The sequence below is a fragment of the Polypterus senegalus genome, chromosome 1 (genome assembly GCF_016835505.1).
Source record: "Polypterus senegalus isolate Bchr_013 chromosome 1, ASM1683550v1, whole genome shotgun sequence".
Lineage (NCBI taxonomy): Eukaryota > Metazoa > Chordata > Cladistia > Polypteriformes > Polypteridae > Polypterus > Polypterus senegalus.
This window is the reverse complement of record NC_053154.1, coordinates 8,697,566-8,723,317: the sequence shown is the minus strand read 5'-3', so window position 1 is coordinate 8,723,317 and position 25,752 is coordinate 8,697,566. Positions and strand designations below refer to the sequence as shown.

General features: G+C 44.8%; 1 pseudogene; it reads left to right on the top strand.

Moving 5' to 3' along the window:
- LOC120517511 overlaps positions 1-25,464 on the top strand; it is a 41,402-nt pseudogene extending 15,938 nt beyond the window's left edge.
- Positions 25,465-25,752: the final 288 nt, after the last annotated feature.

Here is a 25,752-nt window from a genome sequence, read left to right as displayed (position 1 = left end):
ATATTAGCCATTGAAATATAATCTTAGCAGGCTTCAACTGAAGGCTGTCACATGCATGCACTTCGGAGGCAATTTCAGGGCTAGTCTGATGGTAATTTTATTCCAAGTTATGGGCTGGCACTGTATCCTCTTCTCTTCCTCCCTCACAAGATCCTAAGACTGATGGTCAATACAGCTCTGACGTCACTTTTGGTTTCTGACCTCTTGGACAACAGCATCAAATTAAATTTATTTCTTGTATAGCCCAAAGCCACAGAAGGAATGCCTCAATGGGCTTTAACAGACCATGTTTCTGATAGCCACCAAGTCTTGAATCTCTACAAAGACAAAAAAACTCCCCAAAAAACTTGAAAAAAATCATGTGAAGGAGAATTCAGAGAGAGGCCCCCATTCAGGTAAGTTGGGCGTAAAATGTGTCAAAAAATGGCGTAAATACAACACTCAAAACAGAAAACAAGTAATCCTCTTTCCAGAGCTAGATGAGCAATCTGTAATGACCACCTCAGAATTACAATGCAACAGTACAAACTATTTTTATTCTTGCACTGCACTCCTCACTAAGTGCAGAGCATGTCAACAGCTCTGAAGACAAAATGCAAGAATCGATGATACCACTCACTAAATTCAGAACTGTCATATATGAGGATACAGATTTGTTCAAATACATCTCTCTATATATAAAATTCAACGTTTGTCTGCCTGTCTGTCTGTCTGCTTTTCACGAGAGAACTACTTAATGGATTTAAATAGGTTTTTTTCTATAATTTGCTTGAACATTCCGGTTGATTTTCCGACTTCTCTTATTGCGCTATTCTTCATAGTTCACTTGCATTACTGATTTATTTGCGCAAATCCAAGAGACACGCACTGGGCCAAGGGGAGTATGGGTAGAGCCCTTTTCACTCATGTGCCAGCCTCGGTGTATCTTACATCCGCTTAACTACCGAACGAGAGAATTACTTAACGGATATAGATCTGTTTTTTTTCTATAATTTGCTTGAACATTCCAGTTGATTCTGCGACTTCACTCTTTGTTCTACGTATATACTTCACTTGTGGTACTGATTTATATGAATGAATCTGAGAGGCACACAACAGGCTGAGGGGAGGGCGGAAGGACCCTCCTCAATCGCGCGCCAGCCTCGGGGTATTCCTTAGCTTTGCTTAGCTAGTGAACGAGAGAACTACTTAATGGATTTAGATTGGGCCTTATTCTAGAACTAGGCTGACCCGCCTTTTAAGGCGACCGACTTTTAAGTTGACCACTTCTTAAGGCAATTCAATATGTAGATCAATTTGATATTTTATACAAACTCATTAATTTGGTTTTATTGCATTTGAGCGGTATTACTTTAATACTCGTAGTTTCTGTTATTTTTTTTCTATATTGAGGTCGCCCTTTTGAACCCCCCTGATATTTACTATGCGGTGAGGCATTAATTATTTCCAGAGACATAATTTTGCCTATTTTTCCAGCACATCGCGCACAAAAGCAAGGGAACGATGGGAGCACCAGAACTCTGCTCACATCATGTCGCTTCGTACCGCAAGCTGCAAGTAGTAAGTCTGTGATAAGCGGAATACCGCTACGCTTTGCACTCACGGGACGGAAGGACAATCCCGACCGCTTTTATATAGTAAGAAAGAAGAAGAAGATATCGCACAGTCTGGAGTAGAAAATCATCTTTTACCTGGAAAAACGAAACTACAAATCCCATCGTGCATTGCAAAATGGACGGGGCGTATGTGAAACTACATGCCTGTGTAGCACTCACGGGACGGAAGGACAAACCCGACCGCTTTTATATAGAAGGATTTACTTGAACATTCCAGTTGATTTTGCAACTTCTCTCATTGTGCTAAAAATCATAGTTCGCTTGCAGGAGCGATATACTGTATTCGTGCTTATCCGAGATAGAGGCTGCAGGCTGAGGGGGAAGCGTGACGTCAGTCTACCTTTTGGAGCGTAACTTAAGCCTGCATTTAACTAGTGATACCTTTTTTTTTACTGATTTTTAAAGTTTGTCCTCTTTTACTACTATGCGGGTGGAGTAGAAACTACTTAACGTAAATGAAAAACAACAAAATCCGTCTGTCAGTTAATTATAAAGCCACAGCCAGATTGTAGAAAAGGAGTCGGACAAACCGAACTCAGTCAGAATCCTGGAGACCTCAGCCAACAAGCTGCCTCCCCCCATTGGCCATTCTTCAGCTGAGTCAGTGCTGGGCCATCCAATCAGATGAAAGGACACTTCTACCTGATTATTCCAGTACTCCTTTATATGGGATAACTTTTCCACAGGTAGGCAAACAAATTGGCAGTAGGGTAATGGCGCCAAGTGCCACATGAGGATACCGAGAAGAGAAACAGAATAGGCGAGCGTTAATAACAGTTTATAAATTTTGCATTACTTCTGCTTGTTCAGCCTCATAATTGGCTCCACTGCCATTTGGCAGCAGTCAATAGAAGACTCCTTCCTGAAATGACATTATGCTTGAATTCCTACAATTTTTTATTTTTATTTTTCCATCAATTATATGGAGCCACCTGTGGTGCCCCCAACTCTTTTTGATCTCTTTTGTTGTTTATTCTTACAGGTGTATCAGAAATATTTAAGAACCAGAGGTGACAGGATTGAATGTGTCTCTAATCTAGGAAAGAATTGCTTAAAAAAGAGTTAATAACAGATTATAAATTTTGAATGCCACACAGGTTGGATGGGAGGCTCTGAACAGGCAGATGGGCATCCTGACCAAGAGAAAGGAAGAAGCCGGACCTGAAAGTGATGGCCGGAGGAGAAAGATGGACAACCCACCCGAAGTGAAAGATATTGCTAGGGACATTTTATTCCCCCAGAACAGGAGATGGCAGAAGCCCTCTGTATCAGCACCCATTTGGGAACAACAACAACAACAACAACATTTATTTATATAGCACATTTTCATACAAACAGTAGCTCAAAGTGCTTTACATATTAAAGAATAGAAAAATGAAAGACATAATTATAAAATATAAATCAACATTAACATCGAATAAGAGTAAGGTTCAATGGCCAGGGGGGACAGAAAAACAAAAACTCCAGGCGGCTGGAGAAAAATAAAATCTGTAGGGATTCCAGACCATGATACCGCCCAGTCCCCTCTGGGCAATCTACCTAACATAAATGAAACAGTCCTCTTTGGATTTAGGATTCTCACGGAAGGGCTTGATGATGATGATGGTCACGTAGACTTCTTCCTTTTAATCCGTCCATCATTGTTGGAGCATCATGAAGCTTTGAGTAGGTGGAGGTGGCGCAGGCCACCACCACAAAGAAACGGGAAAAAGAAACAGAAAAGAGAGTTGGGGTCAGTACCGATTTTAGAGCCACCATGAATAGTTGTTATGATGAATTGAACATACAGAGTATCAGGATTAAGTTAAATTACGATTAAAATGAAGTTATAAAAAGGCCATGTTAAAGTAATGTGTTTTCAGCAGTGTTTTAAACTGCTCTACTGTATCAGCCTGGTGAATTCCTATTGGCAGGCTATTCCAGATTTTAGGTGCATAACAGCAGAAGGCCGCCTCACCACTTCTTTTAAGTTTTGTTCTTGGAATTCTAAGGAGACAATCATTTGAGGATCTGAGGTTACGATTTGGAATATAAGGTGTCAGACATTCCGATATATAAGATGGGGCGAGATTATTTAAGGCTTTATAAACCATAAGCAGAATTTTAAAGTCTATTCTGAATGACACAGGTAACCAGTGTAGTGACGCTAAGACTGGTGTGATGTGTTCTGATTTTCTTTTCCTAGTTAGGATTCTAGCAGCTGCATTCTACACTAGTTGCAAACGATTTATATCTTTTTTGGGTAGTCCTGAGAGGAGTGCGTTACAGTAATCTAGTCGACTGAAAACAAACGCGTGAACTAATTTCTCAGCATCTTTCAGTGATATAAGAGGTCTATCTTTACTTATGTTTCTTAAGTGAAAAAATGCTGTCCTAGTGATCTGATTAATATGTGATTTAAAATTCAGATTACAGTCAACAATCACCCCTAAGCTTTTTACCTCCTTCTTGACTTTTAATCCTAACGTATCCAGTTTATTTCTAATAGCCTCATTGTATCCATTATTGCTGATCACTAAAATTTCAGTTTTCTCTTTATTTAACTTGAGAAAATTACTATTCATCCATTCTGAGATACTAGTCAGACATTGTGTTAGTGAATCAATAGAATCGGGGTCATCAGGTGCTATTGATAAGGGAACCAGTAGGGAATGTTGGGAAATGCAGACCAGCAATACAGCCCTGCAGGGGACCATGGATGCCACAAGGGGGCGCTGTCGAGAGATGCACTCCTTAAAATAGGACTTCCATATTACTTGGAAGTACTTCCATCGGGCAGTGGCCCTGGCACTGGAAGTACTCCTTGGTCCTTAATAAAAGGGAGCGCACTCTCTTGTCCAGGTGAGTCAGAGCTGGGAGGACTTAAGCAACACTTGACTGGAGTAGGGCAGTGCGGTGGGGGAGAGGAACTGATAAGAGGTGTTGTGTTTTGTGGAGAGAGACAACCTGTTTTTATAACTTTCCGTTATTTGAACCTGGGACTCACTGTGTGTTCGTGTTCAGAGGTTTTGGGGCTCATTGACACTCCGGCTTCCATCACAAAATATTGCATTACTTCTGCTTGCTCAACCTCATAATTGAATCCAGACAATAGAAGACTCTTTCCTGAAAAGACATTACTGTATGCTTGAATTCCTACAATTTTTTTATTGCTGTTTTTCCATCAATTATACGGAGCCACCTAACTCTTTATGATCTCTTTAGTTTATTCTTACAGGTGTACAAGTTGCAGGATTGATTTTGTCTCTAATCTAGGATAGAATTGCTTTAAAAAAGAGTTAAAAGGAGGAAACATTTGATTAAAAATTCTCGACTAAGCATTCAAGACTACGTTTTCTGGTTTGACCCTGTAACGAGTGTTTGCTGAATCAATTGACCCATGCTTACCCTAAGACTATGATTTCTGTAACCCATCCATCCATCCATTATTCAGCCCGCTATATCCTAAATACAGGGTCATGGGGGTCCGCTGGAGCCAATCCCAGCCAACACAGGGCGCAAGGCAGGAAACAAACCCCAGGCAGGGTGCCAGCACACCACAGGGCACACACACCCACACACCACTGTGGGTCAATTTAGAATCACCAATGCACCTAACCTGCATGTCTTTGGACTGTGGGAGGAAACCGGAGCACCAGGAGGAAGCCAACACAGACATGGGGATAACATGCAAACTCCACGCAGGGAGAACCCAGGTCTCCTTACTGCGAGGCAGCAGTGCTACCCACTGTGCCACCATGCCGCCCCCTCTGTAACTAGTGTGATATATATATATATATATATATATATATATATATATATATATATATATATATATATATATATATATATATATATATATATATATATATTTTTAAACAGAAAGGTCCTCTCCCTGGTCACACAAAGTAATTGATTCAATCTGATGAATCACCAGAAAGGTCAAATGTATCTGCGATTGGCAGGTTGTTAAATTTACATACTTTCACCTTGATAGCTGCGTCCATTTTTGTTATTTATTCAAGGAGGTGACCTGAGACCATCACATCGCTTATAAATTAATAATGAACTACGTATCAGGTTTGGCTAGATTTTTTGTGACAGCTCACTTTTGAAGACTTTGGCTGTGTCAGTCCTTTTAATTCAACACCGGGTTGAATGAAATCCCAGCTCTGTCAAGTCTGCTAAAGCAGAAAGATGCTACGTTGCGGCTGCTGCTGCTTGGTGTCTCCTCTTTTCTTTGTCAGCAGTGTCTATGCACAATCACCGTACGGAGGCCCACAGAGTGCAGCTTCCCCGACTGAGAGCGAGTGTTGTACATGGATGAGCATTCTCGCTGGTAATAGGTTTTAGTAGATTCAGTCTGATGACTCATGATAAAGGTCACATGTATCCGGCCATGACAGGTTGCCAAATTTATTAATTTGTAGCAACTCATTGATAAGACTACAAGCCCAGCTACCTGACCTCTGCCGACATTTGCAGCATAGATGGTTCGTGTGAAACGGATTTAGCATTAAAAGTAAGTTCCACTTATTTATTTTTATTTCTCTCTCAGATCTCTTTTAGCCGTCTGGTGTTTGAAGTGACAACAAGTAACTTCCACCTGACTCTCTCTGCCGCTGCTTTGAGGGCTGTTTCCAGAGTGAGCCCTTTGTTCCTCTGTTTTTTTGCTATTATCTGGCACCAGATCTCTTTAGGTCACCCTCTGTGTCCATCAAAGGCCTGAAGCGGGAGGGCATACAACACACATGTCCCAGTCATCTCCATTGACACTTCTGGATTATCTCTGCCATGACAGCAATCCCCATCTTGTTTTGCAGTTCGTCACCGGAGATGGTGTTTGGCCGAAAGATCTTCAGAAAAATCCACAGACATTCAGAGTCCAGAGAGTTCCTTGGATTTTATGGCATGGGTTTTGTCCTGACCATGGAGTGTGAATTGTGGGACCTTCTATAAACAGATAAACGTGTGCCACTCTAAACGATTTCATATCTGTTCAATTTGCCACAAGTGGAGTCCAATCAAGTTCTAGTAACATTTCAAGGAGAACAGGATGAACCCTAACCACAATTTTGAGTGCTACAACAAAGGCTCCGAATAGGTCTAGGAGTGAGAGATATAAATTTTAGATTTTTTGAACATTTGTAGACCTTTCTGAAAACATGTTCACACTTTGTGTGACAGTGTGGGTTGGCTTCCATTTAGGGAGCCTCTTGAACCCAACACCTTCATTAGTCCGGGAGTAGCTGAACAATTGAGGGCAAAGCACACACGAAGCAAGGGGATGGTGAAAAGTGTTTGAGGGCTTTTATTAAAATAAACAACAATATTCAAAAAGTGCTCCTTTGAAAATAAATAATCCATTAAAACAAAACGCCAGTGTTGCAGGAGGTAAAGATAAATAGAAAGATACCTTAAAAATGAGGTTAAAGGTCCACTGGCAGGAAACTGTCTTTTTATCCAGTGAGCCTTGATGTCCCTTCTCTTGTGCTTGCCCTGTCTGGACCTTGCAGCTCAAGGAGAAGTTCTCCAGAAGACACCCTTCTTCTCCTGACCCCATTGCCAATCCTATGGCATCTGTCGGGAGCTACCAAGCCCTGTTTCTATGCCCACCGCTGCCTTTCCAGACCCCACCCGGTGAAAGTGAGCTCTGTCCTCTCATCACTGGTGATCTGTTTGCTCCTCACAGCAAGAAGACACTCCACTCCTGAGCCTATTGGTCGCTCATGCCACTTGGATGTTCAACTGGAGCGACTCCTGAGTGCCAGCCACACACTCCTTCCTGGGGCTCCACACCTATCTGCGTACTTCCTTTCATTCTCCCTCACACTCCTGCCTCCTCTTCTTCCGTTCTTTAATTTCTGTGGCCTTTCGTTTGTTTTTTTCCTTCCCCTTTCTCTTGTGCTGGCATGTTCTTATAAGGCTCTGTGGACGCTCGAATGGGACAAAAGCGGGGCCCCAGTTGCCCCACTTGCCACCCCTAAACTTGGCTGGAACTGTATCTCTTCTCTTCCTCCTTCTGCAGATCTTACGATTGATGGCCAATAGACCTCTGACATTACTTTCGGTTTCTGACATCCTGGACAACAGCATCAGAAATAATTTGGTAACACTTTAGTTTAGGTACTGATAAAATGCATGTATTCCTCAGTTACTCTGACGTAACAAGGCCTTAAAGGCTTCTTTGGGTCTTCATAACACTTATATAACATCAGTAGATGGGTTATTCATCTCTGTACAGTGTGGAATATTGATGTGATGGCTAAATGACTTGTTAATATGAAGGATTCACAGGTCTTTTACTAAATATATAAAATCAACAGAAATGCATCTCAGTTAAGTCACCTCAGGCCACTCCAAAGTGAAGTGTTGTTAGTAGGTCACAAACAAACACAACATACACAGGGTGAGGCAGAAAGGACGGACGTCTTTGAAACGGCTAGAACTCACCACTAGGTGGAGTGACAGATGTGTGGTAGGTGGCGTTAGGTTTGCGAAGTCTTAGCATTTTTTTATTTCCTTTTAGTTGAAGCCATGGAGCCGTGGACAATAGAACACCGCGTTTTTGCGTACGACTGTTTTGTCAAGAACAGCCAATTTATTACCGCAGTTCAGCGTGAGTTTCGTTGCCATTTCGATATCCACAGAAATAAAGCTGTTCCCGCTCGTAACACTATCCTACATTGGGTTAAAGCACTTTGTACACAAGGTACACTAATGAACAAAAGCCCGCCGGGGGCTACACGAACGGCACGTACCCCTGAAAATGTGGAAAGCGTATGACTAGCCCTGCTGCGCAGTCCAAGTCGATCTGCTCTGAAGCATTCTTCTGAACTTGGCCTCAGTAATCATTTAGTAAGGCATATTTTTCATTTAGACCTGCATTTCCATCCCTACAAATTGTCAAATGCTATTTCAATATGAACTCAAATCTTTCAATAAATTTCTTTGCAAGAAAAAAATTAACAATTTTGTGATTTTATAAAAAACGTCTGTACAATACATAATAATAAATGGGTAATAGATGCATTTTTGCAGTACCTAAACTAAAGTGTTACCAAGAGAATATACATATATATATTGTGAACGCTGGCCCCGGCACAGACAGGCGGACAACATATTTTGCACCCACACACTGTTTATTTACACTATTTACAATACCACAAAAGTCACGTGCACTCACGAACCCCAGTGCCCTTGGCACTGATTCCCCCAAGTCCAGGCCACACAGTCCTGTGTCTCTTTTCTCCTGGCCACCTCCAGTCCTTCCTCACGCTCAGTCCTTCTGCCTCCCGACTTCCACTACCGACTGGAGGGAGGCGGCCCCTTTTATGGGAACCCGGACGGGTTCCAGCTGCTTCCCGGCACTTAGCAGTGGCCACACCCCTGTGTGGCGGAAGTGCCGGCTGCGCACTCGGAAGCCGTCCGTGTCTCCCCGGTCATCTTCCCCCCGGCACTTCCTGGTGTGGCAGAAGTGCCGGGCTCCCGGGATAAACAGGCACTGGGGCGCCGCCTGGCGGTGGCCACGGGTCCCTACAGGGCTGGGCCTCAAAGCCCCCTACCCGAGGCTCCCTGCCTAACCAGGACGGACGCCCCACTCGGTCTGGAGGAGGCACTTGCCCTCCTCTGGTCCTCCAAAGCGCCCCGGCCGGGCTCCAGCCCCAGCCGAGGACCGTACGGGATAAACCGGCATCGGGGCGCTGCCTGGCGGTGACCACGGGCCCCTACAGGGCTGGGCTTCCAAGCCCTCCACCCGTGGTCCCCAACAAAACCAGGACGGATGCCCCCTCGCGGTCTGGAGGAGGCACAAGCCCTCCTCACGTCCTCCTGGGCGTCCCGGCCAGGCTCCAGCCCTGGCCGGGGACCACAATATATATATATATATATATAATATATATATATATATATATATATTGTGACGGACAGCCGGGTCCCATGCCCGGCAGGGACACCCCTGCTGCTTATGTTCCGGGGGAGCAACCATGGGCACTCCAGTACCTCCCCCGGGACGCTTGGTGGCAGCCTCCATGGCTGACGGTGATTCCCCAACCATGGGAGATGGAGTCCTCCACAGCCTGGTTGGGGGCTCGGATGGCCGCTAGGGGGAGCTGCATGGACTCAGCAGCCTGGCTGGACGAATCTTCAGCCCCACCCGGAGGTGCAATTAGGACCAGGTGGTCAAGCACCTGGAACACTTCCGGGTGGGTTATAAAAAGGGCCAGCCACCACCACTCAGAGAGCCAGGGTTGGGAGGAGGAAGACTAAGCTTGAGGTGGAGTGGTGGAAGAAGAGAAGAAGGATTGTTGGTTGGGTTTTCAGTGTGTGCTTTGGGACTGTGTTTGGGCTGTGTGGCATGGGGAAGACGTGTCCCACAGCTGAAAAAAAAATAAAAGTCTTTTGTACTTTTTATACGTGCCTCTGTGTCTTTCTGTGTCGGGTCAGGCGCCTATATAGCGCCTTTGTTACAATATATAATCAGCAAAAAAAGAAACGTCCTCTGACTTTCAACTGTTTCAGTAAACTTAATGTGTAAATATTTGTATGAACACTAAAAGAGTCAACACCATAAGACATAAACTAAAAATGTTTCACAATGTGTCCCTGAATGAAGGGGGCCTCAAAATCAAAAGTACCAGTCAGTATCTGGTGTGGCCACCAGCTGCTTGAAGTACTGCAGTGCATCTCCTCCTCATGGACTGGACCAGATTTGTCAGTTCTTGCTGTGAGATGTTACCCCACTCTTCCACCAAGGCACCTGCAAGTTTCTGGACATTGCTGGGGGGAATGGCCCTAGCCATCGATCCAAATCGATCCCGCTCCAGGGTACAGGCCTCGGTGTAACGCTCATTCCTTCAACGATAAACACAAATCCGTCCATCACCCTTGGTGAGACAAAACCGTGACTCATCAGTTAAGAGCACTTTTTGCCACTCCTGTCTGGTCCAGCGAAGGTGGGTTTGTGCCCATAGGCGGCGTTGTTGCTGGTGATGTCTGGTAAGGACCTGCCTTACAACAGGCCTACAAGCCCTCAGTCCAGCCTCTCTCAGCCTATTGCGGACAGTCTGAGCACTGATGGAGGGATTGTGTGTTCCTGGTGGGACTCGGGCAGTTGTTGTGGCCATCCTGTACCTGTCACGCAGGTGTGATATTCGGATGTACCGATCCTGTGCAGGTGTTGTTACACGTGGTCTTCCACTGCGAGGATGATCAGCTGTCCTTCCTGTCTCCCTGTAGCGCTGTCTTAGGCGTCTCACAGTGCGGACATGGCAATTTATTGCCCTAGCCACATCAGCAGTCCTCATGCCTCCCTGCAGCATGCCTAATGCACGTTCACGCAGATGAGCAGGGACCCTGGGCATCTTTCACAGTCGGTAGACAAGTCTCTTTAGTGTCCTACGTTTTTAGAACTGTGACCTTAAATGCCTACTTTCTGTAAGCTGTTAAGGTCTTAACGACTATTCCACAGGTGCATGTTAATTAATTGATTATGGTTAATTGAACATGCATGGAAAACATTGTTTAAACCCTTTACAATGAAGATCTGTAAAGTTATTTGGATTTTTAAAACATTATTGTTGAAATACACAGTCCTGAAAAGGGACGCTTTTTTGCTGAGTATATATATATATATATATATATATATATATATATATATATATTGTAATGGACAGCCAGGACACGACGCCCCTTTGGCACTGAATCCAGGGAAACAGCCATGGGCTGCACACTACATCCCCCGGAACACTTGGTGGCAGCCCCCCTGGGTTGCAACGGGGCCACAATCCTGGAACACCGGAGCTCAGTCCTGTTGGGCTCCGTGACCACCACCAAGGGGAGCTGCAGGGCTTCCTGAGTCTGAAGTAGGTCAACAAGTATCTGGAACACTTCCGAGGTTGCAATAAGATGAGCCTGCAGCCACTACTCTAGGCGCCAAATTCGGGAGGAGGAGAACGAAGCTATATGGGAGGGGTGGAGAAAGAAGAGTGTGGTTTTTGGGTGTTTTTCTTTTGGTGTGTGTTCTGGGGACTTTGTAGGGCCTGAGGTACACGGGGAAGATGTGCCCCATGGCTGAAGAACAGCAAGAATAAATCTATTTGTTTATTTTTATATGTGCTTCCGTTGTCACTCTATGTCGGGTAGACGCCTATATAGCGCCTTTGCCACTATATATATATATATATATATATATATATATATACTCTCTATTTATGTTTTATGTGATGTGATGGCTTATTTTAAACCTACATATATATCAAGTCAACTCAATTTGGGGAGCATGCACTGGTACAGTGTGTTGCCGCACCCACTACACGGTGAAACAACTTGGGAACCCAGTTGGCAACCCCCCAGGCAGATGCGGTCTAGTCCTACCATCAAGAAATGACCGTCCATCTACCGCAGCCAGGTGTTATGTGGGCGACCCCTTGGCCTGGTCCAACCACTTGAGGATCTTATGAGCCGGATCACCCTCAGGGGAAACGCACCACATGGCCGTAGTGCTGTAACTGACGCTCCCTCACAATGTAGGTAATGTGCCTCATTCAGGACCCTATGAGCAACCACTCATTCGACATGAAGTCAAACCAATGGTACCCAAGGATTTTCCAGAGAGACACAGTACCAAAGGAGTCCAGTCTTTGTCTCAGGTCACTGGATAGCATCCATGCCTCACAACCATATAGCAAGACAGGAAGCAACAGGACTCAAAAGATTTGGACCTGTGTCCTTTAGCATAGATATCGGGAGCGCCACACACCCCTTTCCAGTGACCTCATGACCCCCATGCTCTCCCAATCCATCTACTGACTTTACAGGAAGAGTCACCAGAGACATGAATGTCACTGCCAAGGTACGTAAACCTCTCGATGATGTCTCTCCACAGACAGACACACTGCTGATTGCTGTGCCTAAGAGGTCATTAAAGGCCTGGCTCTTGTTTTTTTATCCAGGACACTCGCAAACCCAGACACTAAGATTCCTCACTTAGTCTCTCAAGCGTCCCGAGCGGAGCCTCTTTTGACTCCACGAAGATCACAGCATCGTCGGCAAAGTCAAGCTCCGTGAATCTTTCTTCACCAACAGATGCCCCACAACTGTTGAACCCCATGACCTTTCCCAACACCCAGTCCATACAAACATTGAACAGAGTAGGAGCAGAAAACACCGCTGATGAACCCCAGAATCAACTGAGAAAAAAAGCAGAGGTCCTGCCTCCACTCTGCACAGCACTCACAGTACCAGTGTACAGGCCAGCCATGATATCCAGCAACCTCGAGGGGATCCTGAGAACCCTCAGGATGTCCCACAGGGCAGCTCGATCAACTGAGTCGAATGCTTTGTGAATATCGACAAAAGCTGCAAAGAAACTCTACCGATATTCGCATTTGCACTCTATGAGAAGCCTCAGTGCCAGGATGCAGTCGTTGGTAGACTTCTTAGGCGTAAAATCAGACTGTTCCTTGTCGTTGGTAGGTGAGCAGGTGATCACGGATCCTATTCAGGACGACCCTAGCAATGACCTTACCCAGCACCGAGAGCAGTGTTATCCCCGTGTAGCTGCAATCCAGGCGATCATCCTTCCCTTTCCAGATAGGGACGACAAGTCCTGTTTTCCAGTCAGTTGGGATGATGCCAGTCTCCCAAATGGAGCAAAGATTGCTTGCAATGCCAGGTGGACAGCCTTACCACCAGCCTGGAGAAGTTTACCCCAGATACCACAGATCCCTACGGCCTTTCCTCCCCATCATCTGGTTCACCACCTGTGCAATCTCAGTGAGATTTGGTGGTTCACAGCTTATCGAAGGATCAGCCTCAAGAGATATCCAACGTCCTAGCTGGAGGATCAGCTTTCAACAACAGCCTTAGTCAGCCCAGCGGGTCACAATTGCAGTGTCATCCATAAGGACCGCTCCATCAGCTGCCCTGACTGTGGCTCTCCGAGGAACAGATTCAGATGTGCGTAATGCTTTGATTCCTCTGTAAGCAGGACGTGGGTCGCTAGACCACAGATGGCGTGTCACTTGCTCACAGATTCCTCTAGCAAACGCCTCTTTATCTGCCCTAAGAGCCCTCGCAGCCATCTTTCTCAGTTCCCAGTACCGGCTAGAGTTGCCATTGGGCCGTGCGCTGCGACTCCTCTTGAGTATATCCAGGGTGCCCTACGAGATGAAACACCTCCTTCTGGGAACACCAGTAACACCAACAACAACCCTCAGCAACCTTCAGGGTCTTATCACGGAAGGTCTCCCATATCACACTAGGATCGACAGTCGTACCCAAATCTGAAAGTTCCTCACACAAATTGCATACAAACTCATTAAAAACATACAGTACATACATATATATGTTTATTATCATTCTTTTCAGAATTTATTGAACTTTAATGTGATGTTGTTAGATAATCAGATTCCTATTCCATTTTTAAATTATAAACTAAAAAAATATCAAGAACTGACATCCCGCAAAACGAGACTTTGTGCCAAGAGATTTAACCGCGCCCTGGGTCGGAAATAAAAATAAAAATCTTTTTCAGCAAAAAAGATTCTTCCTAAGGACTCGAGTCTCAGTTTAGACTAGCTAAGATGGTGACACTTCCTGTTAAGTACAGGCCAGGCATGAAGAGATGGTCCAGGGGGACAGACATTGGAAATGTCGTCAGAGGTGGTTGGGTTGCCAGTCATCCGGTCTGTAGCGGGAGGAAGAGAAGAAGCATTAATATACACTGCCATCATGTGGATCGATGTTGAATTATCATTAATAGGGCCTTTAAGCTGTCCTCAAGGTGCATGTGATAGGATAGGATAATATTAAATGACAAATTGTCTGCCATCCTGTGTCTGGCCATGGCCAGGTGTAATGTCGTCCTGGAACGTCCGATGAATAAAGGAAACATGGCACACAAACAAAGAGGGCCATAAAGGCTAGCATATCCAGTGAATGAAGGTTCCTAAATGCACGGCATGATAAAAACAGACGGACTTCCCATTGTACTACTGTGCCCGTATTACTAAATTGGTCATTTTGCTGTGCAGGTACACCAATATTCCTGGACCCTTTTCAAAAACACTGCCAGATAATAGACAGAATCATAAATTGTACAGAATTGTAAAGTAGCTGTTTTGCACCCTTTGCTCTCAACCCTATTCGACGGGCCATTTTGTGACAATATTGGTATAATTTAATCCTAAAACCTTTACACTGTAAGTATAGTTTTGCAAAGGAAGAAATCATTATCAAAGAAAACTGGCAGCTTTAGTGTTGCATTTAAAAATGTTGCCTTTGGGAATAGGGAATTGAGGCAAATTCATCCAGGAAGAATCAATCACAAGGCTTTAAAGAAACTTGAAACCTTTGGCTTTACATCTTTTAAGAGGTGAGAGCGAGCAGCGAGCATATGAAAGCTACTGTAGAATTACCTAAGGGGCAGCTCGATTAAACTTGGAGGAAGGCTCGGAATAATTAGGGACTACAGCCATTCGATTAGGGTGATAGCTTCCGTGTACTATAACATAAACCTCAGTACTCATTTTCTGTCCTTTATACCACCAGCTGCTTTGATCAGACAGTTGAAGGACTGATCAAAAGAACCACGGAAGTCTTTAGAGGTCACGGGGTGTACTAAATTTAGGGATTACTTGATTACATTGACTGACCTAATGACAGTTCGGCGTGCCTCCAGGCCAATAAGTGCTAATCAAGGTAAATAATTGTACCCCCTCCTGACAGAGTATGCTGAAATGTTTGTCAATTGTGTCATCCTCACTTATTTTTTATCATATGTTATCATTATTTTGCATTTTTTATTGCTTAATGGTTGAGCTTACATTATTAAAGTGTTCCAAGATGTCCATGAAGTAATGATGCTGTAGGGGTATGGTCATATGATTGTTGTGTGATATCTCACGTGTGCCAGCATGTGTCAGTTGTAGCTGTACCTGTCATTCCCACCAGTGGACCACATGGTCTCAGCTAGAATTTGACAATTCTGATATTGCAACCTCAAAGAAGAAGCATCATCTTCAGCTGAATGTGGCCAAGATGGAACTTCTCATTTTCCCAGCTCATCCATCTATTCAGCACCCCATTTCTGTTTAGCTTGACTTGCTACCCCTAACACGTGCCAAGTCAGATTGGGTTATGAAGGTACCTACACTCGCAAGGCCAAATAAAAGGGGCGGCCAGAGAGAAGGAAGAGCAGATGGCAGGTGGAAGGAAGTGAGTGGTCTGGGAAGGCCAGCAGAGGAGCATAAGATGGATCAGCCTCGATGTTTTACGGGGCAGGGATGATTGTGTACTCAAGGGGGTCCTGCAGGACGAATGGAAGGTGTGACGATCCCGGTCCCTTAGAGACTCCCTCTTCCCACATGGGAGTCTGTTGAACCAACACCGTCAATAGTTATGCCCCCGATGAGCTGACAAATGAGGACAAATCTCATTGAAGCCAGGGGATGGTAGAGAGTACTCGAGTGCTTTTACTAAAAACAGTCAAAAGTAAAACCAAAAGTGGCCATGGTGCAGTATTCTCAACAAAATACAACACAAATAAATCCATAAAACCAATGAAAAGTGGGGATAAAATCCTTAATAAATAAATCTGCTAAAATGCTGGTAAAAAATGCAATCTCTCTCTCTTCACAAGATCTCAGCCCAACTCCTACTGTCTCCCCGGCTCCTGAGGTCGGCTCACCTTCCTTCACTCTCACTTGGTTGCCCCTCGGATCCATTGGGAGGTCTTCAGTCCTCCTTACCCCACTCTACTCAATTATTCAGTGGGGTGAACCAGCCCCTAGAGCGCCACAGCCAGCGCTCCCAGCTCATGCTGCCTTCTCCATCCTGATATCCAGATCGTCTGCCCTTCACTGCCTTGCCTATCACTTTTTTTTAACCTCCGTTTTCTCTCCCATTCTATCATATCTTTTTTCTCATCCCCTTGTGCCGGCTCTTATATATCCATCTCCGTGGGCGCAGTGCCTTAATCACATGCCACAGGAAGCCACTGAAGCAACTGAGAACGGTGTGACTCACCACCAATTACATCATCAATTCCGCGTGGTCGTGCAATCGCGCCCATGGAAGCAGACACGGCTAACTGGATTTATAAACTGGCCATATTTTTTTTTTTTGAAGCCGTGGACCTGCTTTATCACAGAAGGTAGCGGGATGAGAGAGTCAAGTTTGTAGCATTCCAGTGAATGGCGACCGAAAAAGTGGGACGTGGACCACATTTCCCAGCATCTCAGCCATGCTGATCATGCCTGGTAGGTGAGCAAGGTGAGACTAGAGGGGGGAAAGAGCACCGGCCATGTGATGAAAGGAAGCCAATTCTCATTTTATCCTTGGTTAAATCTTTTTATTGTTTTTATGTATTTAACTTCCTCATTGCAATATTAATTTTAAGGATTTTATTGAAGATTTGTTCACTTCACTTTAGACATCAATTGCCCTTTGATTTGTTTTACTAAATTCCACTTTTGCACCATACTCGTTCTTGTGTCCTCACTCATCGTCGGTTGTGACTATCAAAATCCCAGGAAACAGAAGAGGCTCATGTTTTGTCTTCCTGTCACTGACAATCTACGCTCCTGAGTTTTGAGCCAGGCAGAAGGTGTTACTCAATATGTGGGACACACACTTTGCCTGTGGGTCCCGTCACATAAACTGATCTCTTGTTTCATTGGTCCCTATATAATTAAAAATAACAACTCAAAAGAACTGATAGCTTGCCTCTACCAGGTCATTTTAAAGTTCACCCAACAGTTCATGTTTCTAGATTGTTGCCCATTCATTATAACCCTTGTCACAAAAACGACTGTAAGACAATGAGATGGTTTGCGACAGCCTCCCGTAGAACTGCTCCCGGCTGCAAAACTGATTAAAAAAAAAAAGACATGTTCATTCAACTGAGTCCAAAACAGAACTGATTTTCTGGAGACAAGATGGCAGCTTGAAAGGCCAGTGGCAGAAGTGATGTCATCAATACCAGAACCGGAAGTGACGGGATTGGCTTCCCCAGAGCCGGGTGAGATTTCCCTGGAATGGTCTACAGAAGATCGAGAGGGAAAATTAGTGCACTTCGCCACCCACTGGTCTGGCATGGAATCCCATGTATTCAAGCCCTTTAGCTGCCTCCTAAACACACGTTTGTGACACACTCCACACACCCCGTTTAGGTTGATAACATGGAGGAGTTTGAGGTTATGAACATTTTGGGCTGTCAACAAATGAATTGCATGTTGGTTAATCGGTTCATTAGTGGGGTTGTAGTCCTAAGGATAGATTGTGGATAAGTGGCAATGACATCAATCTCCTGGCCTGCTTTCACATTTCTTAACCAATTACTAAGTAAGCCTGATGGACATGTAGGAGATGGAGCAATTGGTCAGGAGGTCTGTCATAGTTTGTATCCTTTCTTAGATTTTTGTTCTTATTTGGAATTTCTAAATATGGAGAACATATGAAATCTGTTTCCACATACAGTTTGCATATAATAACATTAAAATTAGTTCACATCATCTCATGACACCACAATTGTTTATTAATGTTGTTGCCATGTAGTTTTTAAAAACTCTTTCGAATGTGTTTCTTGATTAGTGTTTCTGACAATAGACTTAGTTTCTTAGGTTCTGACTTTGATTTTTTTGCGTTTAGTTTTGTCCATTAACAACAGTTAGAACAAACTTGTTGGGTTCAACTTTGTTTGTCTCATTCACTGATTTCTTCAAGTTTGAACTGAATCATAACCTGAGAACAAACTCCCAGAATTCTCGTGTATTACATCTGTGAACTGAATAAGGACTCAAAAACAAGTCAATTCTCACTGTTGCTGGTCTGTGCCAGGACTCTTGCAGAAGTGTTTTGAATCAGTTGGTGCTGATTAAGTTGCGCTTTAGTGCCAATTTGCAGGAGTTCAGTTTTGTTGTAGTTTAATTTTAGAGAGTTCTGCTCCATCCAGGTTTTAATTTCACTGAGGCAAGGTGTGAGCTGAGAAAGCTCTGATGAATAGAGTTGAGTATCATCTCCAGAAAAATGATAACCCAGTCCATAGCTACAAATGATATGGCCAAGGGTAAGCATATAAATACAGAAGAACAGAGGGCTGAGGACAGAGCCCTGAGGAACCCCTTGTGTGACCAGCGCTGGGCTGGATCTGCTGTTGCCAAGACTAACAAACTATTGTCTGTCAGTCAGACTTAAACCACTGGAGGGCAGTGCCGGAGATACCCAGCATCTTCTCCATTCTGGACAGTAGGATGTTGTGGCAGTAGGGGGCGCTAGTGTTCCCTTGAACCCTCAGGGATGACTCCAAACACCAGGTAAAAGTCCAAGACTCTTTATTTTCACTCACAGTGCACCATGCACCTTCCACACTACTCATACTTTATTAAATCACTATTAATAAACACAATAACAAAACACTCCTCCTCGCCCCGACACTTTGCTCCTCTACCTCCCAGCTCAGCTCAGTGTCTGGACTGAGGCACTGTCCTTTTATAGCCCCTGACCCGGAGGTGTTCCTGTCCCAGCAGTCCACAGTTCCTTATTCCTTCTGGGTCAGGGCAATCAGTCTTTTATTTCACCCTGGGAGCACGCCATTCCTTCCCGTCACGTGACTGTGACGTACTCCCGGGTCATAAGGCACAACAGAACCCATAAGTCCCCCCACAGTGACTCCTGGTGGTCCCCAAGGTATCCAGCATGGCTGAGTATAAACACTACAGAGTCCATAAGGCCCTGCTGGACCTCGGGGCACGATCCTGCTGTCGGGAGAGCTCCTCCTGTCGGCCTGGGGGTGCGGACCGGCCTGGGAAGGTGGCAGTCCTCCACAGTTCCCCTCCCTTAGTGACGGCTTCTGGGGCGGAGCGTCCGGCCCTGCGAGGGACATCCTCCTCCAGGAGGTCGCGTCATCCGGGCCTTGAGTGCGTTGCCCCTGTCCTCGAGCGAACCTTGGGGGGACAGTGTACCTCCTGTCTCCCCGGGGACAATGGTGCCTCTCGTGGCCCGGTTGCCGGCAATTGTAGCACCGACGAAGCCCTCCTGGTTGCTTCCCTCTGCGGGACCAAAAACATCTCAGGAACTCCGTCAGCATCGTCTCTGCCCCTTCACCTGCCAGGGAGGGCATTACGGCCGCTTGGCTGTCCTCAAGCCTTCTCTCCATTATGTCGGGAGGCCCACCTTTCCTTTTGGGGATCTCCCGCTTGATCTGGGGCTTGCGCTCAGCCTGAGGCTCTCCATGGAAAGAGGAGAGCCTCTTTACTGTCTGCACACCCGTTTCCTTCCGCTTACTAGGAGCCGGTGTCATTAGCACCATCTCGCTCCGATGAACAGCACTATTCAGCTGCACCGGCACGATCGGTGCTTTCCCCGGGCCTCCTGTCACCGACATCACCCCGCACATAGGACCGGCTGGGAGCTGGAGACTCCCGGCACGTGTTCAGCTGGGTTGCGCAAAGCCTCCTGGGACTTGGAGTTCTTGGAGGGTCGGTTGGCCATTACAAGCCGGCTGAGATCGGCCTTTTCCCTCACAACTGCAGACCCTTCAGCCACAACCCGTCCCTCCTTAACTTTTGCCGTTTGTTTCGGCCGTGCTTCACTCGCCTTCCCCTCCCCTTCCAGGAGGCTCGGACCCATCAGGGGATGACAGGCCTCATCGGAGGACTCCGGGTTACCTTCACCGTCCTGGCATCCACCGCGGGCGACAAGTCTGTTGTCGTCAATCGCGGCTGTCTCTAGCCGTCCCGCGTCGCGACTTGCCTTCTGGGAGCCGCGGCCATCCTGCCGGCTACGCCAGTGTGGCAGTAGGGGGCGCTAGTGCTCCCTTGAACCCTCAGGGATGACTCCAAACACCAGGTAAAAGTCCAAGACTCTTTATTTTCACTCAAAGTGCACCAAGCACCTTCCACACTACTCATACGTTATTAAATCACTATTAATAAACACAAAAACAAAACACTCCTCCTCGCCCAGACACTTGCTCCTCTACCTCCCAGCTCAGCTCAGTGTCTGGACTGAGGCACCGTCCTTTTATACCCCCTGACCCAGAGGTGTTCCTGTCCCAGCAGTCCACAGTTCCTTATTCCTTCTGGGTCAGGGCAATCAGTCTTTTATTTCACCCCGGGAGCACGCCATTCCTTCCCGTCACGTGACCGTGACGTACTCCCGGGTCATAAGGCACAACAGAGCCCATAAGTCCCCCCACAGCGACTCCTGGTGGTCCCCAAGGTATCCAGCAGGGCTGTGTATAAACACTACAGAGTCCATAAGGCCCTGCTGGACCTCGGGGCACGATCCTGCTGTTGGGAGAGCTCCTCCTGGCGGCCTGGGGGTGCGGACGGGCCTGGGAAGCCGGCAGTCCTCCACAATGTCATGTTCTACGGTGTCAAATGCTGCACTAAGATCTAACAAAATTAATATGTTGGTTTGTCCAGAATCTTCTGCCATAAACAAATCATTAGTTATCCAAAGCAGAGCAGTTTTACAGCTGTGCTGTTCCCTGAAACCAGACTGAAGGAGTTCCATCAAATTATTAGAAGTTAAGTAATTGGTGAGTTGACAGAAAAGGTAAGTGAGAAATAGTCTGAAAATTGTTAACAATGTCAGCATCAAGAGTAGACTTTTTTAACATTGTGGTTGCAGAGGCAGTTTTAAAAGCGACTGACACAAAGTGAGTGTCAAGGGATGAGTTTATTATTGTAGTAACAGTCAGATTATAGCATTAAGAAGTGTGGTGGGGATGGGGTGCAGTACACAGGTAGTTGCAAAGCAGGTTGTTAACAAATACAGATTTGACTGGTGAGAATTTAGAAAAAGTGCTGAATGGAGTGGGAAGACAAGGAAATATAAAAATGGATGATGGATTTATGTTAATTGAATAATTTAGAGCTTTCATTTTATTACAGAAAAAACTGTAGGAATTTTTCACAGACTTCAGTTGATTAGGCCAGATGCAGGTTGAAGTAGTTTATTAACTACAGAGAACAAAACCCTTGGGTTATCATGGCCACTTTCTATTATCCTGCCATAATGTGTGTTCTTGGCTGCAGTTCGTGCATCCCTGTAAGCCCTTTGGCGGTCAAGGAGAGCCTGGACGTGCACAGTAAGGTCAGTCTTACATGACATTATAATAATAATAATAATACATTTTATTTATGTAGTTTCTTTCATACACTCAAGGACACTTTACAATTCAATAAACACATTAACAAGATAGTAGAAATTACATACAAGAAAATGAATAATACTCATTGAAAACATGTGTTTGTAACAGGAGTTTGAAATTAATAATAGATAATGAGGGGCTAAACCATGGAGTACGGAAGCCGAGAGAGGATGTGCAATATTGTCAATTTTTTAAATTGTCTCCTTGGGATAACAGACTAATTTTATTGTGATCTTGAGAAAACAAACTTTGTTTTCTCAAGATAACAGAATAATTTTATCAAGATGTCGAGAACACGAAATTTTGTTTTCTTGAAATAATGGAATAATTTTATCGCAATCTCGAGAAAACGAAACTTAACTTTTGCTCCTGGCATCAGGCTTACTTAGATTGCATTAGCTATACAGTACAGCTGAAGCCTTGCTAACTGTCTTCTTAAATGATGGACACTAACGTTATTATTTTCTAAACTAAGGCATAAACATATTTCAGCCTGTGTCAGCCCTTGATTGAACAAAAACGTTACACGCTGATCAATACAGTTCTGCTCTTCTACCATTTCAAACAGGACGTGGCTTCAATAAGCTAAACATTAACTGTTAGATACAATTATTTCATAATTTCGAAAAAAAACAAGATCTTTTGTTTTATCGAGATCTCGATAAAATTAGTCTGTTATCTCGAGGAAACAATTTTAAAAAATAACGATATTGCCCGTCCTCTCTCAGCTTCCGTAATGACGGGTTTCTAAGGTGAGAAGAATAATTTTATATTTGACTCTTGAAGAATCTGTTAACCAATGCAAATCATAGAGGACAGGAGTGATGTGAGCAGATTTTTTAGTGTGTGTAATGTCCGAAAATGCGCTATACTGCGCCCGACCCGACACAGATTCACACTGAATAAACTTTTATTTTTCTTCAGCTGGAGGGTATGTCTTACCCATTATCCCATTATCCCTCCAGCCACAACACAGTCCCAAGCACAGTACTTAAGTAAATCACCACCACAAAACACTCTCTTATTCCACCACCACTCCTCACCAAGCTTTTTCCTCCTTCCACCCAACTTTAGCCTTTAAGTGGTGGCTGCTGGCTCCTTTTATGGCCCCTCCAGAAGTGCTCCAGGTGCTTGATCACCTGGTTCCGGTTGCACTCCCGGGTGGGGCTAAAGATTAGTCCAGCTGGGCTCAGGGACCCATGCCGTGCCCCCTGGTTGTCACCCCATATCCCAACAGTGTTGTGGAGAACTCCATCTCCCATGATGCCCTGCGAGAGACTGAGGCACTGCTCCAACTCAGGGAGGCGGCCATCCAGCATCCAGGGGGAGGTACTGCAGGGCTGCACCCCCTGAATACCTATCAAAGGGGTGTCCCGACCAGGCATGGGACCCGGCCATCTGCGACAGTAAGTAAACGAGCAGCAGAATTCTGCACATACTGTAATCTATTGATGTATTTAGTTGGGAGGCCATAAAACAATGCTATGCAATAGTCCAGACGGGTAGTGATGAAAGCATGAATGAATGTTTCAGTATCCTTCACACTGAGGAAAGAATGCAGATAAGCAATGTTGCAGAGATGAAAAAAAGCTGTCTGTCCTATTGAGCTAATGTGTGGTTGGAAAGTAAGGAGGTGATCAGAGATAATACCCAAAGTATGGACTGATACTGAGGGTTCAACCAGGATCCAATCGATATCAATTTTTAGCCCTTGAAGGGTAGAGAGGACAGATTTGCTGCTAGCTAATGAGATTTCTGTTTTATCAGGATTAAGTCGTAAAACATTATCAGTCATCCAATGATTGATTTCCTGAATGCAGTCAGTCAGTGCAACAGGTGAAGATGTTGCAGTTGCATCAACACTTACATAAAATTGTGTGTCATGCAATGGAAGCTCGGACCATACCGACAAATAATCTCACCTAATGGGAGCACATAGATGTTGGACCCAGAACTGACCCTTGAAGAATACCTTGTGTGAGTGAACTAGTGGCAGATTTGTGTTCCCTAATGATGACATAGTACTGGTGATTACTGAGGTATGATGTGAACCAAGACTAAGCAGCACCAGAGATACCAATGGCTGAAAGTCGGGACAGTAAAATGGTATGGTAAACTCTATCTAAGGCTGTGCTTAAGTCAATTCTCTCATTCTCTCAGCTGCTTTCATAGCCCATAATTCTGAATTGTACTGTGGAGATGAACGCTTAGAGGAAATCTCCTTATGTGTAGGAGCTATTTTATCAACAACAATATTTATTTCTATAGCACATTTAATTACAAATGATGTAGCTCAAAGTGCTTTATAGGATGAAGAAAGAGAAAAAAAGATAAAATGTAAAAATGAAATTAGGTAGTACTAATTAACATAGAATAAAAATAAGGTCCGATGGCCATGGAGAACAGATAAAACAAAAATAAAACAAACTTCAGATGGCTGGAGAACAAAAAACAAAATCTGCAGGGTTTCCAGGCCACGAGACCACCCAGCTCCCTCTAGGCATTCTGTCTAACATAAATGGTAATATGGCCAGACAGTACTGTTGACAGGTGGTTCAATTAGAGTGACAAGGAGTCCAAGACGTATACTTAACTCATCGTTAATTGAAGGAACCGGAGCAGAACACAACCGTGTGCCAGCCTTAGCAGTCTTGCATTTGCGAAGGGAATCCTCATCTTTTTGGAGGGTTGCACTCACCGACAATAAGTGTGGCAGGGTGCATTGTTTCCACTCGAGGATTCCCGGCGTGCACACACACCACACGCACGTTCATGTTCCATCCTGCAGAGAAACGGCGGCAACTGGAATTAAATAGGAAAATCATGATGCTGCATTCGTAGTAGACAGCAGCATCATGGAAGTGGAACGGACAGATTCTCTGGGCGTCCGCAGCTCAAGGCTGAATCCAGGGCTTGTTTATCAAGATCGAGAAAATCTGGGCCGGGAAGAGAACGTCGGGCTTGAGACCCAAGCATCTTTCTGGACTTGAGCTGGTCAGAGATTTGTCTGATGGTTGACTCAAGGCTCTACTGAAATAACACCATTTTCTGGTAAAATCAAAGGAGGAAATTACACAGAAGACACCAAAACTGCTGGGAGTGTCAGCTTTCTGCTTCAGGTGGCTCTGCCTTGTGTGCTTTTTGTGGATTCACCATCAGTGCTGTGTCTCAAGGTGGGGGGCACCGATGCTAAAATGGCCCCTTAGATTGACTACACTTTGTCGGTGTTTAAGCCAATTGCAGAAAAATTTGGTATTAAATTTGACTGTAATTTAAAGATGAGGAGCTACTATCCTCATGGTGGGAGAGAAATTGTAGTGAGGACAAATCCAGTGAAGCAACTCACTCCAATCAACCTGACTGAGTGAGGCAACATTGGTAAAATCTATGGGAGCGCCTTGATTGCTGGTGTGCCAACTGACAAGCTTGCCAAAGACATGTCAGCAGCAGCTGTTCAATGTATCAGAAGAGAGATGAAAGGCATCTACATTAATATCCATGAGGTGCGAGAAAATAAAGACGAGGCCTGTGGAAATGGCCATGGCATCGCAATACTTGCAGAATCATCCACAAGATGTATATTTGCTGGTCCTGCTTTTGGTAATTGGGCTGAAAATTCAGCTGAAATGCTTCTGAAAAATATAAGACATAATGGCTGTGTTTCTTCAGGACCAGCTTATCCTTTTTATGGCATTATCTAGTGTTGAATGATGGGCTGAGTTATAATGGTTAACTAACAAGTGTTGATATAAGTGTTGAGAAATTGATCCAGCAAGGACAGAGGGACAGATATTTTTAAGATTTCTGAAAGTAGTTCGACATTTACAGTACAAGTGAGAGGAGGGAGAGGTAATGAGACAGTGAAAAGTACTGCTTTATGATCAGAAGACTCCCAAATCATAGCGTTGCCAACAGATAAGCCAGATGTGCAAATCAGGTCCAATATTTGACCACCAGAGTGAGTAGGAAGATCAACATGTTGCACCAAGTCAGAACAGT